This window comes from Canis lupus, chromosome 11 (assembly GCF_011100685.1).
Source record: "Canis lupus familiaris isolate Mischka breed German Shepherd chromosome 11, alternate assembly UU_Cfam_GSD_1.0, whole genome shotgun sequence".
Taxonomy (NCBI): Eukaryota; Metazoa; Chordata; class Mammalia; order Carnivora; family Canidae; genus Canis; species Canis lupus.
Genome location: NC_049232.1, coordinates 4,026,493 through 4,044,567, shown reverse-complemented (window position 1 = coordinate 4,044,567; position 18,075 = coordinate 4,026,493). Strand labels below are relative to the sequence as shown.

The window sequence follows — 18,075 nt, the reverse complement described above, 5'->3', positions numbered from 1 at the left end:
TCAGCCTATACTCTTCCAGTTCATCCAGGAAACTAACACAGGATGTGTTAACATGAGACAAATGAGAATTGAGACAAATGGTCTCATTTCTATATCAACATAGATTGAATTTGAATGTTTTTCATAAAAATAAACATTGTACAAATCACTTCCACCAAGCTGAAATTAGAAAGAAATAAAATCAAAATTTTTCAACAGGATCCTATAAATATCATGCCCTATAGGAAAGTTAAACTTTGGCAAAGCATTATAACAAAGGGAGGCAATTGGGAAAGTCATCAAATGCTCACTAAATAAACACAGGTGTGTGTTTGTGTCTTTCTATGCATAAGATTGAAGAATTTCCAAGTTAGGACACTTCAGTACAACAGCAGTCTAGACTGCAATTGCAAAGGGTGCGCCAATTATGTGAGAACACTCAACAACTATCTGACAAATTTTACAGTGAATAAAAGCTATGAATGAAAATACTTCACCTGGGTCTTTCAAAAGTAACAGTAATACTGTCACACTTCCAAGCCCTTGAGGCTCCTGGACTTATGTGCCTCAACACACCGCTCAGGGGGCACCTTCTCCCTCCTCTGTGGGCTCTCTGGAGTACTCTCTGGCGCCCCCTACAGGCAACCTAACTGAAAGCTAGCAGGCAAAAGAGAAAACTGTTTTGCAGGAGCCAGGCATTCATTACAAAGCAGAAGGTGGACAGGTAACGTTTCGAAGAGAGAAACAAGAGCATACCCCCCCTCCCGCCTGATCTCAGGTACGTGCTCACTCCAATGGCTGTTTGACAGCTACTTGAGACTGCTCAGTTGAAGAATTCTACTTGTGATCCCTCTGGAAATAGATATGGACTTCTGGTTATTAGTATTGAAACAGAGCACACAAGTCGCCCACTAAATCTCCACTCACAGAGGCCAGGAGGCTAACGCCAGAGATAAATAAACACAACCTTGATCATACGAAGCTTCTTAACTGACAAAATATAAACACAAATTGGGCCACGGTGCTCTAAGACTTCAAAGAATAACAAAATCAATCTCAATAAGTCATTATGTCTCAGGAGAAATGGTCTGCCTCTCCTCTCTACTCTCAAGTGAACACAGATTTCTCAGCAATTCAAGGACTGATGAGCCAGTTGGTAGATTTTTCCCAGTTTATTTCTCATCTCCCCTGCTGCCTTTTGCTCCTGCAAACCTGAACGCCCATTCATCTGCTTTTTCCTCTGCTCTCTGAAAGGTGCAGCAAGAATGAATACAGGACTACAACCTCTGAGGCCTATCAGCCAAATCCTGTGAAGTCTGGGTTTAGACAAAGGAGCCAGCAGAACACTCAACCCACACCTCCAGCAAGCTACTGTTTGGGGAAGAAGAATTTCCTCTGCCCTTTAAGGTCCTTCTAGCTAGACCATGAATCAAATTGACATGAGACTGATTAATAAGAGAAAATCAAATTTAATAGCATATGTATGGGGAATCCACACAGACATGGCAATTCCAAAGACAGGAAACATGATACTTACAAGAGCCAAGGAGAGGGGTGGGGTCTGAGGATACAAATGGAGAAAGACCAGTAGTAGCAGGGAGGTGAGAGGAGATGTTGGGAAAACGAAGGAGTTGCCCTGTTTTGTAGATAATGGTTTCTTCTTCCCTTAAAGGGAATGCCTGGTTTTCTTTTCTTTTCTTTTTATTTTATTTAAACTCAATTTGCCAACATATAGTATAACACCCATCCCAATGTTCACAGCAGCAATGTCCACAACAGCCAAACTGTGGAAGCAGCCAAGATGTCCTCCGATAGATGAATGGATAAAGAAGATGTGGTGTGTATATATATATATATATATATATATATATATATACACACACACACACATTTATATATATGAAGGTCTGTTAATAGCTCTCTTCCTGGTACAAGCAGGCAGTTGAGGGGGAGGTAAAGAGCTTTTCCTGAATCTGCTGGGTTTTGATTGCTTTTAACTGAGAATAAAGTTCAACATCAAAGTGGCTTATCTTGAGGCAGCCTGCCCTTGGCCCCTACAATACAGATTTCCTCAAAAGTTTACAGCACATGCATCGCTACTGATCCTGTGATTGCTTGCTGAGATCTAGGACATGCCCACTACCCTGAAGGATCTGCAAATGCTCCTACAGAAACCTAGCAGGGGAGGGGATGCTGAAGAGAAACCATGTTGCCAGGCCACTTCTAGTATCCTAGCCAAGGAAGATCCCACAGATGAGGCTGTGTGTAGCTGAGGCAGGAGTAAGGAGCTGACAAATCATGAAAAACTATCATGTAAACGACTCATGAGAAAATAGAAATAACATATTGAAAGGGGAAATTTTATTTTTTTTAATTTTTTTGGAGTTCAATTTGCCAACATATAGCATAACACCCAGTGCTCATCCCGCCAAGTGCCCCCTCTCAGTGCCCATCACCCAGTCACACTCCAACCCCCTGTCCACCTCCCCTTCCACTATGAAGGGGGAAATTTTAAGACAGAAAACCAGAGTAGTCATATAGGACTATCCAGATCATTTTTCCTCCTCTTGTCCAACAACCCAAACCCTCTCCACACCCTGTACCAGTGGCCAGGAGACTCAGAGGTGAGTAATAATCACAAAAAGAACCAACCTGGACATGTGTATTTAAAATTTGCAAAAAGGGGGGGGGGGGCGGAGTCGAGGGAGAGGTAGAATAAAATACAAACAATAAGCAAGCAGAGAACACATTTAAAAGGGGAACTGCCAAAAAGAAACCCAGAAAGGATTCAGAGTAATAGCCATTTATAGCCACAAAGAAATTACAGAAAGCTTACTGATTATTTAAAAGAGCTCAAAGAAGAGATTATATAGTCCAAAGAAGAAATTGTGAGTTCATATGAATGGATGAAAAGCAAGCAGGTAGAATCAGAGAGAGAAAGGGAAAGAAAGGTGAAAATATGACAAAGAAAAGCCACACATATACTCAGTCCAATATAAGCATAATTTATGTTCATTACTCAAGCTGGAATAGATGAGAAAAAGTTACAGAAATACCTAGAATTTAAGATTGCAAAATAGGAGGTGGGACAAGATCGCGGAGGAGTAGGGTCCCCAAGTCACCTGTTCCCACCAACTTACCTAGATAACTTTCAAATCATCCTGAAAACCTATGAATTCGACCTGAGATTTAAAGAGAAAATAGCAGGAATGCTACAGAGAGAAGACTTCGCGCTTCTAACAAGTACAACTCATTTTTAGCCACTCTGCACTGAGCAAAATGACTAGAAAGAAGAACTCACCACAAAAGAAAGAATCAGAAACAGTACCCTCTCCCACAGAGTTACAGAATTTGGATTACAATTCGATGTCAGAAAACCAATTCAGAAGCACAATTATAAAGCTACTGGTGGCTCTGGAAAAAAGCATAAAGTATTCAAGAGATTACATGACTGCAGACTTTAGATCTAAACAGGCCGAAATTAAAAATCAATTAAATGAGATGCAATTCAGGGCAGCCAAGGTGGCTCAGCGGTTTGGCACCTGCCTTCAGCCCAGGACCTGATTGATCCTGGAGACCCGGGATCAAGTCCCATGTCAGGCTCCCTGCGTGGAGCCTGCTTCTCCCTCTGCCTGTGTCTCTGTCTCTCTCTCTTTCTCTCTCTCTCTCTCTCCCTGTGTGTGTGTGTCTCTCATGAATAAATAAATAACATCTTTTAAAAAAGAGAAAAAAATGAGATGTAATCCAAACTGGAGGTCCTAAATGCTAGGGTTAATGAGGTAGAAGAAAGAGTGAGTAACATAGAAGACAAGTTGATGGCAAGGAAGGAAGCTGAGGAAAAAAGAGAAAAACATTTAAAGGCCAAGAAGAAAGGTTAAGGGAAATAAATGGCAGCCTCAGAAGGAAAAATCTATGTTTAATTGGGGTTCCAGAGGGCGCCAAGAGGGACAGAGGACCAGAAAGCATATTTGAACAAATCATAGCTGAGAACTTCCCTAATTTGGGGAGGGAAACAGGCATTCAGATCCAGGAGATAGAGGTCCCCCCACAAATCAATAAAAACTGTTCAACACCTCAACATTTAATAGTGAAACTAGCGAATTCCAAAGATAAAGAGAAAATCCTTAAAGCAGCAAGAGACAAGAGATCCCTAAATTATATGGAGAGAAATATTAGATTAACAGCAGACCTCTCCACAGAGACCTGGCAGGCCAGAAAGGGCTGGCAGGATATATTCAGGGTCCTAAGTGAGAAGAACATGCAGCCAAGAATACTCTATCCAGCAAGGCTCTCATTCAGAATAGAAGAAGAGATAAAGAGCTTCCAGGATACACAGAAACTGAAAGAATACGTGACCACCAAACAAGCTCTGCAAGAAATATTAAGGGGGACCCTGTAAAAGAAAGAGGAAGCCCAAAGAAATAATCCACAAAAACAGGGACTGAATAGGTATTATGATGACACTAAATTCATATCTTTCAATAGTAACTCTGAACATGATCCCATCAAAAGATGCAGGGTTTCAGAGTGGATAAAAAAGCGAGTCCCATCTGTTTGCTGTCTACAAGAGACTTATTTTAGACCTAAGGACACCTACAGCCTGAAAATGAAAAGTTGGAGAACCATTTACCATTCAAATGGTCCTCAAAAGAAAGCTGGGATAGCGCTGAGCAGGGTCCTGAGGTGGGGCTCAGTCCAAGGCCCCATGATATCAAGACCTGAGCTAAAATCAAGAGTCAGAGGCTTAACCAACTGAGCCACCGAGGTGCTAAATAGTCCTAAATAGCAGACCTTTGAAAAGTTTTTTCCTTTTTTTTTTTTTTTTTTTTTTTAGTAACAAAGCAAATGTATTGTTTTTATTTTTCTGTGGTTTTTTTGGGGGGGGTTCATATATTTTTTATTTTATTTTATTATAACATCAATATAATAACATTATTTATATTTTTATTAACATTTTTCCATGTTTTCATACAGACCTAATTGTTTCAATATATGTATTTTGACGATTAGAGATAGCATCGATCTATTTAAGCATCCCTGATTAAGGGAAGTCATTTCCCCCTTTTCTCTGCATCAAGCTATGCTGCGTTGTGTATTCTTATACAGAAAACTCTTAAGCTTTTTGGTCCATTATCAGGCTCTTCTGTAATCAGGTTCCTTGATTGCAGGAAACAGAAATATAGACGTATTAGCTATCTGCTAAGAAAGAACTTAACTGATATTATTATGATCTTCTACTATTTAAAAATCTAAAACATAATTGTTCTACATATATAAAGTTAATGCTACCTTGAAATACATTTAAACATGATGAATAAAGGACAGATTATTAAATAAAGTAAAAAAAGAAAGAAAGAAAGGAAGCTGGGGTAGCAATCCTCTTATCAGATAAATTAAAGTTTATCCCAAAGACTGTAGTAAGAGATGAAGAGGGACACTATATCATACTTAAAGAATCTATCCAACAAGAGGACCTAACAATCATGAATATTTATGCCCCTAATGTGGGAGCTGCCAAGTATATCAATCAATTAATAAGCAAAGTAAAGACATACTTAGAGGGGATCCCTAGGTGGCTCAGCGGTTTAGCGCCTGCCTTTGGTCAAGGGCGTGATCCTGGAGTCCCGGGATCAAGTCCCACATCGAGCTCCTTGCATGGATCCTGCTTCTCCCTCTGCCTATGCCTCTGCCTTTAGGTGTGTGTGTGTGTGTGTCTCATGAATAAATAAATAAAATCTTTAAAAAAAAAGACATACTTAGATAATAATACACTAATAGCAGGAGACTTCAACATGGCACTTTCTGCAAAGGACAGATATTCTAAGCACAACATCTCCAAAGAAACAAGAGCTTTAAATGATACACTGGACCAGATGGATTTCACAGATATAGACAGAACTTTACATCCAAACGCAACTGAATACACATTCTTCTCAAGTGCACATGAGACTTTCTCCAGAATAGACCACATACTGGGTCACAAATCAGGTCTCAACAGATACCAAAAGATTGGGATTGTCCCCTGCATATTTTCAGACCATAATGCTTTGAAGCTTGAACTCAATCCACAAGAAGAAATTTGGAAGAAACTCAAACACGTGGAGGTTAAAGAGCATCCTGCTAAAAGATGAAAGGGTCAACCAGGAAATTAGAGAAGAATTAAAAAGATTCATGGAAATAAATGAGAATGAAGGTACAACTGTTCAAAATATTTGGGATACACCAAAAGCAGTCCTAAGAGGGAAATACATCACAATACAAGAATCCCTCAAAAAATTGGAAAAAACTCAAATATACAAGCTAACCTCACACCTAAAGGAATTAGAGAAAGAACAACAAATAAAGCCTACACCAAGCAGAAGAAAATAGTTAATAAAGATTTGGGCAGAACTCAATGAAATAGAGACCAGAAGAACTGTAGAACAGATCAACAAAACCAGGAGTTGGTTCTTTGAAAGAATTAATAAGATAGATAAGCCATTATCCAGCCTTATTAAAAAGAAAAAAGACTCAAATTAATAAAGTCACAAATGAAAAAGGAGTGATCACCACCAATACCAAGGAAATACAAATGATTTTAAAAACTTATTATGAAAAAAATAAATTAATTAAAAATTAAAACTTATGAGCCAATAAATAGGCAATCTAGAAGAAATGAACACATTTCTGGAAAACCACAAACCACCAAAACTGGAACAGGAAGAAATAGAAAACCTGAACAGGCCAATAACTAGGGAGGAAATTGAAGCAGTCATCAAAAATCTCCCAAGACACAAAAGTCCAGGGCCAGATGGCTTCCCAGGGGAATTCTATCACACATTTAAAGAAGAAACAATACCTAGTCTACTAAAAATGTTCTGAAAGATAGAAAGGGATGGAATCTTCCAAACTTGTTTTATGAGGCCAGCATCACCTTAATGCCAAAACCAAAGACCCCAACAAAAAGGAGAATTATAGACCAATATCCCTGATGAACACAGTTGCAAAAATTCTCAACAAGATACTAGCCAATAGGATCCAACAGTACATTAAGAAGATTATTCACCATGACCAAGTGGGATTTATCCCCGGGATGCAAGGCTGGCTAAACACTTGTAAGGCAATCAATGAGAACAAGAGAAAAAACAAGAACCATATGATCCTCAATAGATGCAGAGAAAACATTTGACAAAATACAGCATCCATTCCTGATCAAAACTCTTCAGAGTGTAGGGATAGAGGGAACATTCCTCAATATCTTAAAAGCCATTTATGAAAAGCCCACAGCAATATCATTCTCAATGGGGAAAAACTGAGAGCCTTTTCTCTAAGATCAGGAACATGACAGGGATGCCCATTCTCACCAATGTTATTCAACATAGTACGAGAAGTCCTAGCCTCAGCAATCAGGAAACAAAAAGAAATAAAAGGCATTCAAATTGGCAAAGAAGTAGTCAAACTCCCCCCTTTGCAGATGACATGATACTGTACATAGAAAACCCAAAAGACTCCACCCCAAGATTGCTAGAACTCATACAGCAATTTGGCAGTGTGGCAGGATACAAAATCAATACCCAGAAATCAGTGGCATGTCTATACACTAGCAGTGAGACTGAAGAAAGAGAAATTAAGGAGTCAATACCATTTATAATTGCACCCAAAGGCATAAGATACCTAGGAATAAACCTAACCAAAGATGTAAAGATTCTATACCCTAAAAACCACAGAACACTTCTGAAAGAAATTGAGGAAGACACAAAGAGATGGAAAAATATTCCAAGCTCATGGATTGGCAGAATTAATATTGTGAAAATGTCAATGCTACCCAGGGAAATTTACACATTCAATGCAATCCCTACAAAATACCATGGACTTTCTTCAGAGAGTTGGAACAAATCATCTTAAGATTTGTCTGGAATCAGAAAAGACCCCAAATAGCCAGGGAAATATTGAAAAAGAAAACCAATGCCAGGGTCATCACAATGCTGGATTTCAAGTTGTACCACAAAGCTGTGATCATCAAGACAGTGTGGTACTGGCACAAAAACAGACACATAGATCCATGGAACAGAATAGAGAACCCAGAAATGGGCCCTCAACTCTATGGTCAACTAATATTTGACAAAGCAGGAAAGACTATCCACTGGACAAAGGACAGTCTCTTCAATAAATGGTGCTGGGAAAATTGGACAGCCACGTGCAGAAGAATGAAACTAGATCATTCTCTTACACCAGACACAATGATAAACTCAAAATGGATGAAAGATCTAAACGTGAGACAAGAATCCATCAAAATCCTAGAGAAGAACACAGGCAACACCCTTTTTGAACTTGGCCACAGCAACTTCTTGCCAGATACATCTATGAAGGCAAGGGAAACAAAAGCAAAAATGAACTATTGGGACTTCATCAGGATAAAAAGCTTCTGCACAGCAAAAGAAACAGTCAACAAAACTCAAAGACAACCTACAGAATGGGAGAAGATATTTGCAAATGACCTATCAGATAAAGGGCTAGTATCCAAGATCTATAAAGAACTTATTAAACTCAACAACAAAGAAACAATCCAATCATGAAGTGGGCAAAAGACCTGAACAGAAATCTCACAGAGGAAGACATAGACATGGCCAACAAGCACGTGAGAAGATGCTCTGCATCACTTGCCACCAGGGAAATACAAATCAAAACCACAATGAGATACCACCTCACACCAGTGAGAATAGTGAAAATTAACAAGATAGGAAACAGCAAATGTTGGAGAGGATGCGTAAAAGGGGAACCCTCCTGCACTGTTGGTGGGAATGTGAACTGGTGCAGCCACTCTGGAAAACTGTGTGGAGGTTCCTCAAAGAGTTAAAAATAGATCTGCTGTACAACCCAGCAATTGCACTGCTGGGGATTTACCCCAAAGATACAGATGCAGTGAAACACCAGGACACCTGCACCCCGATGTTTCTAGCAGCAATGTCCACAATAGCCAAACTGTGGAAGGAGCCTCGGTGTCCATTGACAGATGAATGGATAAAGAAGCTGTGGTCTAGGTATACAATGGAATATTCCTCAGCCATTCGAAACAACAAATACCCACCATTTGCTTTGACGTGGATGGACCTGGAGGGTATTATGCTGAGTGAAGTGAGTCAATCAGAGAAGGACAAACATTATATGGTCTCATTCATCTGGGGAATATAAAAAATAGTGAAAGGGAATAAAGGGGAAAGGAGATAAAATGAATGAAAATATCAGTGAGGGTGACAGAACATGAGAGACTCCTAACTCTGGGAAACGAACAAGGGGTAGTGGAAAGGGAGGTGGGTGGGGGGATGGGGTGACTGGGTGACGGGCACTGAGGGGGGCACTTGACAGGATGAGCATTGGGTATTATGCTATATGTTGGCAAATCGGACTCCAATAAGAGAAATACAAAAAAATAAGTATGCAAAATAACATATTTGAAATACATATATTAGGGAAATATATATAATAAGGAAAAAGAAAGTACACGTAGGTAGGAAAAGATTAATAAAGTCTTTAAAAGCTAACTTAAGGAAAGGGAAAATACAAACCGTAGAAAGGATAAACAAAACAAAAGCTCTAAAAAAGAAAGTGAATTAAACACTTTATTTTAGCCATATGATTTCACTCATATAATGGAATTCAAGAAACAAAACAGGTGAACATAGGAAAAGGGGGTGAAAAAAGAAGAAGAGAGAGCTAAACATAAAGGATTCTTAAGGACAGAACAAACAGGGTTGGTGGAGGGAGGGAGGTGGGGGATGGGCTAGATGCCGGATGGGCATTACGAAGGCACTTGTGATGAGCATGAGCACTGGGTGTTGTATGTAAGTGATGAATCACTAAATTCTACTCCTGAAACCAATATTACACTATATGTTAACTAACTAGAATTTAAATAAGAACTTAAAATTTTTCTTATTTTTTAAGTAATCTCTATACACAATGTGGGGCTCAAACTCACAACCCCAAGATCAAGAGTCTCATGCTCCACCAACTAGGCCAACCAAGCACTCCAAAGAGAAAATGAATTAAATCAACCCCTCTAAAAGGGGGAATACAAAAATAACAATACTGGTTACTATAAAGTATAGAAGAGATTGGAAGACTTAAAAAAGAACATCATCTGCAATTCTTTATCAACACTTTTGAAAAGCTAAGGGACATGGATAGTTTTCTAGCAAAATAAACATAATTGGTACCGAAAGGCAATTTTTAAGATCAGCCATTTAAGAAAGATGCTTGCTGAAGGTTATTTTTATGTGTGAGCTTTGTAGGCAAGCTAAAATAAAACTTTACAAAACAGTTTCTAGTCTTGTAACAGTTAAACTGTTTCAGACAACAGCACAAAAGGAGACTTATTTATAAAGTTAATATCACCTTAACACTAATATTAATTAATGTAAACCCCACTCATAAATACAGATACAAAAATTCAAAACAAAATATTATCTGATAAAATACAGAGGTATATAGAAATAACAAGACACCATGACCAAGAAATATGTTATTGGGGGAATGTAAAGACATTTAGGAAACCAGTGCCATGCATTACATCATCAAATGAAGGAAGGAAAGCTTATAAAATCCAACAGTCATTTTGGATAAAAACTCGGGTCAGATAGGAATAGGGGGAAAGCCCTGAAACATGACAAAGACAATCTACCAAAATCAATACTGACATGTCACATGTACGTTAGTATTTCTCCTGAAATCAAGAAATTTTTTTAAGATTTTATATATTTATTTGGCAGAAAGAGAGCGTGCACACATGCACATGCATGAGTGGAGGGAGAGGCAGAGGGAGAAGCAAACTCCCCACTGAGCAGGGAGCCTAACGTGGGGCTCGATCTCAGGACCCTAGGATCCTGACCTGAGCAGACGCTTAACTGACTGAGCGTCCCAGGCACACCCATGAAATGTTTGAATGTACAACTCAAAAAGCTATACCAGGTGCTATGAAAAAGAGTGAATGATTTTTTTTAAGATTTTATTTATTTATTTATTTATTTATTTATTTATTTATTTATTTGAGACACACAGAGAGAGAGAGAGAGAGGCAGAGACACAGGCAGAGGGAGAAGCTGGCTTCTGACATGGGACTCGATCCCAGGTCTCCAGGATCATGCCCTGGGCTGAAGGTGGTGCTAAACCACTGAGCCACCCAGGCTGCCCAAGAGTGAATGATTGATTCTGATACATGTATCAAAGAAATTTTTAGGTTTCAAGCACCTAAAAAAAATTGCATAAACATTTACACCTATAAAGCAAGTCCTATAGAGCAAAAAACAATCAGATTATTGCTAGTGACGTTCACAAACTTCCAAGGGAAAGAAAGTTTGACTTAAGACTTCCTCTTGCATAAAAAGGCATTTTCAATGTATGGAAGAATTAGGGATTCTGGTTCCAAACACTCATTTTTACAAATACACATGTGCACACACACACACATATGTACACATGCACAGGCATACACTCATATATGTGCAAACACAACATCACACATGTCATGCACATACATACGGACATGCATATACATGTATGTCTTCATTTTTCCAAATCAAAACCCCTATGGCATAGGGTTCACCAAATATTAAGTACATTCTTTCTGAATGAGCCTTTTGAGTGATTCTGTTTTTCTTTTATGACCTGAATTTCTTATCAAGTTTGTTTCCTTTTTGCAAAACCAATAAAGTCCACTGACTGCAAAATGAAAAATAAGACGAGTAAAATGAGAAGAGAAAGAGAGAACAATTAGCATCACCATGATGAGTTTTCCATTATAATGTGTAAAATGCGTCCGCCAGATGAGTCAAAGAAAACACAATAATGGAGTTTCCATTCTGTAAATTTGATTTCACTACAGGAAACACGAGCCGAGACAGCCATTCCAATCACTTAATGGGCATCCCTGCTTTCTCTTTATTCAATAAGACCAGTTAAAGCTGGAGAAGGTCTCCCATCTCCTGTCCACGTTTCCTGTGTATATTCTCCTGGGTTCTTTCAGTTCAGGATTAAATGACTCAAGCATGAGGGTTTCATCTATTTCCCAATATAGAAGTCAACTGTTGTCTCTCTGGGATGACAGATGCACTACAAATGTGTGGAGAGGCCATCTGTGCCTTACTGAGCTCTAGAAGGACCTCCCAGCCACACCACAGCTCACTGGACTCTGACTAAGCAACAGTGGTGCCATAGATGGGACTCATCAATGGGTATTTCCAGTCACAAGAAGAAAATCTAGGAAGCACATCTCAGCACTCATACACCCTTGGGGAAGCTGCCTTGCTAATGGTATATAGAAGCCTGTGAAATTATAAATGGTAACTCAAGAAAAAGAGATGTGCCGATTCCTCCCTTGCCCTACTTTACATGGAAATAGAACTCCAAAGCCTGCTGCCCGAGATCCCACCTCCATTTCCAGCTCACTCTGCATCTCCTTCCTAAATCACACACACACACACACACACACACACACACACACAAGGATGCCCATACTCACAGATGCCCATACTCACACGCACACACCCCACAGAGGCAGCTGCCTTCCTGAGAAGCAGAGTGGCCAACAGGGCTCCGATGGGCCAACAGTTGCTTTCTGGGTAAGGACGGGGCATGTCACAAGGACACAGGCATCGGCCTCTAGGAAAGGGCTACCTCGAGCCAAATATGAGACAAATCCAAGACAATTTTAAGTGCCGAAATAATTAAAGGCATTAATAAATTACAAGCCTTTGGTGGGGAAATGGGACTCAGTGAGTCTATCATGATAACAAACAAGGCAAGAATGATGTGGCAGGGGGATCCCTGGGTGGCTCAGCGGTTTAGCGCCTGCCTTCAGCCCAGGGCATGATCCTGGAGTCCTGGGATCGAGTCCCACATAAGGCTCCCTGCATGGAGCCTGCTTCTTCCTCTGCCTGTGTCTCTGCCTCTCTCTCTCTCTCCTCTCATGAATAAATAAATAAAATCTTTAAAAAAAAAAAAAAAAAAGAATGATGTGGCAGGAGGGTGGACCCTTACTTGCAGAAGAATGCCAAGGACTGTGTGGTAAACATGGAGAGAATGTTGGAGTGAACAAATCATTATTTTGTAACCATCACAATAAAGATCAGTCAGGGCAGAATCACAAATGGATGCTAAACCTAGGAAGGAAGTTGCCAATGTTACAAGGAAAAATTTGCACACAATAAAATGCATCCATCATTGGTTAGAGTTTGAGGAGTTGCAACAAATTTACACACCTCTGTAGCCATCACTAAGATCAAGATTAAAATATTTTCCATCACCTTAAAAATTCCCATGTGCCCCTTTGCAATCAACACCCCCCACATTCCTGGCCTCAGGCCAGCAGCAATGTGCTTCCTCTCACTAGATATTAGTTTCCCTTGTCTAGAATTTCACATAACTGGAATCATACAGTACAACATTCTTTGGTCCCCGGCTTCTTTCATGGAACACATTCAGGTCCCTGGCTGTTGACATTCATACATTCTGTTGCACACATCAGAATGTTATCCAGGGATCCCTGGGTGGCGCAGCGGTTTAGCGCCTGCCTTTGGCCCAGGGCGTGATCCTGGAGACCCAGGATTGAATCCCACGTCGGGCTCCCGGTGCATGGAGCCTGCTTCTCCCTCTGCCTATGCCTCTGCCTCTCTCTCTCTCTCTCTCTGTCTCTCTGTGACTATCATAAATAAATAAAAAATAAATAAAATAAAAAGAATGTTGTCCCTTTTTATGGCTGAATCATATTCCACGGTGTGGATATGCCACAATTTGTATATGTGCTCACCTGTTGATGGACATTTGAGCTGTTTCCAGTTTGGGCCTATTATGAACAAGGCCACCATGTCTATTTGTGCACAAGTCTTGGTATGGACATATCCTTTAATTTCTTTTGGACAAATAACAGAGCAAAATTGTAGGGCACGTGGAAGTTTTCTAAAAAAACTTCCAGAAATTCGGCAAAGGGATTTACACCATTATAACACTCCCACAGTTAAAAACAAAAACAAAAACAAAAACACTCCCACAGTGATGTATGAGAATTATAGTTGCTATGGATCCTTGGTATTGTCACTGTTTGTTTTTCTGTAGCTATTTCCAGAGGGTGTATAGGGAGTCAACTTTGGTGAAGAGCAGGGTACGTGCATGGTCTGAAAATGTCTCACCACAGATTGCTTATGAGGATCCAGGGCAAATAATAGTATCTAGACAGTGGAGAAAACAGGCAATACTGATCAAAACCACCATAAATGAGAGGAAGTGGAGACTGCGTGTCTCTGGATGACATACCCTGAGAAGGACATGATATCACTTTTGTAATATTCTGAAGGAGGTGGGGCAGGAGGCGGGAGGTGGTGTCAGTGCATAACCCAAAACTAACCATGGCAAAACATACACAAACCCTCCATGCAGAATGTTCTGCTTTGAAAGGGGCTGGCATTCTTCAACATTTCAATGTCGTAAAAGAAAAATAAAGACTGAGGAACTGTTCCAGATTGGGGAATCCTAAAAAGATCAGATAATTAAATGCATTACTTTGTCCTAAACTGGACCTTGTAAGACAGGGGGAAGGTACATGCATATGCACAGAAATATACAAAAGGCCTTTTTGGCAAAATTGCATTGTGAGAAGGGAGATTAGGTAAAAGTTTTGGATCACTGTGAAATCAACTGAGATTGATCCCTGTACTGTGAAAATATAATAGTTTCATTCTTAGGAAATCTACAGTAAGGTACTTAGGGATAAACAATTATACTCTACACAGCTTTCAATTGGTTCCAAAATTAGATGATAGATAGATGATAGATAGATAGATGATAGATAGATAGATAGATAGATAGATAGATAGATAGATAGAATAAAGATAGACAGAACAAATGACAAAACAGATAGATCAAAATGGCCTAAAATGTTAACAAGAGGTGAATCTGGGCAAAGGGTGTAATAAAATTCTTTGTACTATCTCTATACTTTTCCTGTTTGAATGTACTTACAAATTTTTAAAAATTTAAGTAAACTCCACACCCAGCCTGGAGCCCAACATGGGGCTTGAACTCACAACCCTGACATCAAGACCTGAGCTGAGTTGAAGAATCAGATGTTTGCAATGTCCACAATTGCCAAACTATGGAAAGAGCCCAGATGTCCATCAAGAGATGCATGGATAAAGAAGATGATATATATATATATATATATATATATATATATATATATATATATTACCCATCAAAAAGAATGAAATTTTGCCATTTGCAATGACATGGATGGAACTAGAGGGTATTATGCTAAGTGAAATAAGTCAGTCAAAGACAAATACCATATGATTTCACTCATGTGGAACTTAAGAAACAAAACAGATAAGCATAGGGGAAGGGAAAGAAAAATTAAAAAATATGAAAATGGAGAAGGAAGTAAACCATAAGAGACGTTGAACTCCACGAAACAAACAAAGGGTTGCTGGAGAGGAGGTGGCTGGGGGATGGGCATTAAGGAGCGCATGTGATGTAATGAGCACTGGGTATTATATGCAACTGATGAATCACTGAATTCTACCTCTGAAACTAGCAATACAGTATATGTTAAGTAAATTGAATGTAAATAGAGAAAAAAATTAAAACATAAAAAAGTCAGATGCTCAACCAACTGAGCCACCCAGGTGTCCCCAAATTTAAAAATAAATTAAGTAGCTAAGCCAGGTTAGATCAAAATGGCACCTACTTTGTCTCATATCTAAAATGTCTAGAAATTAGAAAAGAGAAAAAGATAAGACTTTTTTAAAAAATCAATAACAGCCATAAGAAAAAATAAGAAGAAACATCTGTGGACCAAAATTGGTGATGGTCCTAAATAATACTAAGCAAAGTAGAATAGAAGTCATCACTCAAAACAAAAACATGAACTTTCCAGTCCTCCCTGCAAACACCAAAATCCAGATCTAAATAATGGCCAGCCAATTTCAAGTTAGATGTAAATACATAAAAGCAAACCCTGAAATCTTAGACCATAGCCCAGGTTCCAAGGAGGGACCATTTACAAACTCCAGAATGCTCAGCGATGGTGAAAACTCAGCCCTGTCCTCTGTCCTATTAAGAGGTGAAGCTCTTCCATGGGTCCTGACCCGTCCCCTGGCCACAGTTAACACCCAAGAGCCCAGAGGCCCCATCACCAACAGGAAGCACTGTAGGGCCCCAGGGAATGAATAGCCTCTGTTCAGAACAGCTATTTATTTTAGTGACATCTGCTCTGCTATATGGTGCTGCTCTCTCAAAACCTCTCCGATCCCCGTATCTCTCATCTCTAGGGGGGTCTTACCCCCATTGACTTACTATCCTGCCTGCTTCTCCATGACAAAGCCATCACTAGACAGTTGACTAACCCCACATGTGGCCAAACCTGTCCTGTTTCTGCCTAGGCCTCTTCCTGAAGTCCCCTTTTACCCTGGTTCATGTACCCCCAAGACTCTTGACCTCAGACTTAGGTCTGCTAATTTGCCTCCCTTGTGAATACTTCCCATTTTTGGTTCTTGGCACAATAAATCATGTTTTTCCTCCACTTCCAGAAGTTATAAATCTTTCATTAGCAATTTATAACCATATCATCCTTTTCCGTTCTCAGAAGCCAACCTTTCTAAGTTCACAGATAGCTGCATTGCTCTTCCAGAAGTCTCTTCAGGCCATAGCAAAGTTCTGGAGGCACCTCCAAAGTTCTGGAGGTCCTGAGTAGTCACTTCAGATTCCATTCAAAGATGAGCACCTTGGAACCTTTTTTAATTACAGATCTGGAAAGGTAAAAGGATCCCCTTCTCTCAATTTCTAGATATGTTATTTCATAATAAACAAGAAAGGAAGTATAACCAGGAACGGCAAATCATTCATTGGCCTGATTTTTAGTTTTACACTGGCTTCCAAACATCATACTGAGATGCAACTGAATCTAGTTGGCCTATATCCAGGCCACAGGTCATTTAAAACTAATCTAAATAATGTCTAAAAAAAAAATGTCTAAAAAAAAAAAAAAAAAAAACTAATGTCTACCACCCCCTGCGTCAAATCATCTGGTTTGTGCCTTGGTTCAGTTCTCTCTCCTAAGAGTGTAGACTCTGGTTCTTTGTAAGAGCAGCAATACAGGTTCATTTGTTCGGTAGAAATATCATGTGATGGGGGGCACCTGGGTGGCTCAGTCAGTTAAGTATCTGCCTTCCGCTCAGGTCAGGATCCCAGGGTCTTTGGGATTCCCTGCTCAGTGAGAAGTCTGCTTCTCTCTCTCCCTCTGACCCTCCCCCTGCTTGTGCTCTTTCTTTTTCTCAAATAAATAAAATCTGGAAGGAAGGAAGGAAGGAAGGAAGGAAGGAAGGAAGGAAGGAAGGAAGGAAGGAAGGAAGGAAGGAAGGAAGGAAGGGAGGGAGGGAGGGAGGGAGGGAGGGAGGGAGGGAGGGAGGGAGGGAGGGAGGGAGGGAGGGAGGGAGGGAGAAAGGAAGGAAGGGAGTCTAATGTGATCACTTCCCCATTGTGCTAATCTGGGTTACACTCATAGTTGAAAATCAACCAAGCACCTATGATGAAGCACCATCTTACTCACATGCCAGTATTTCTCTTGAATGACAAGCCCTGAGAAGCACTCCAGAGGATCTGGACCTCTGCTAGCCTCCAACACGGGCCATACACCTGCTCTACTCAGCAACAGGATGCCTGCTGAGATGAACGTTCTAAAGCAAAGCAACAGAGATTTCAGAAAAGCATTTCCACCAGGTTTACCCTTTCTGGCTTGTTTTTCATGGCAACTGTAACAAAGCCAGATTCTAAGAGAATTCTAATAGAGTGGTATCAACAAAATGACATGAGACACAATGTGAAGCCCTTTTTTTTTTTTTTTTCTAGTATTATGATGGCATCCCAAAATATCAATTAATGTGGGCTGGTATGATTTCTCCTTTAAGAGTTATTAGATAAAACTTATTAAAAAGGCTCATATGATGGGGGGTGGGGTATTTGACTCTCTACAAGGGTACTTTGAGATAGATGCTAAGTCTTCATTTTACAGGTAGAGGAAACCAAGGCTTAGCAACATTAAATATAGTGGCCACATTCCCACAACTAATA

At 39.8% G+C, this 18,075-nt stretch overlaps 1 long non-coding RNA gene across 1 annotated transcript in view; it reads right to left on the bottom strand.

Annotated features, from left to right (window-relative positions):
- LOC119874018 overlaps positions 1–17,751 on the bottom strand; it is an 86,783-nt gene extending 69,032 nt beyond the window's left edge. The window contains exon 1 of the long non-coding RNA XR_005366339.1: positions 17,555–17,751. This is a non-coding gene — a long non-coding RNA (uncharacterized LOC119874018). The remainder of the gene's footprint in view (positions 1–17,554) is intronic.
- Between the last annotated feature and the right edge of the window lie 324 nt (positions 17,752–18,075).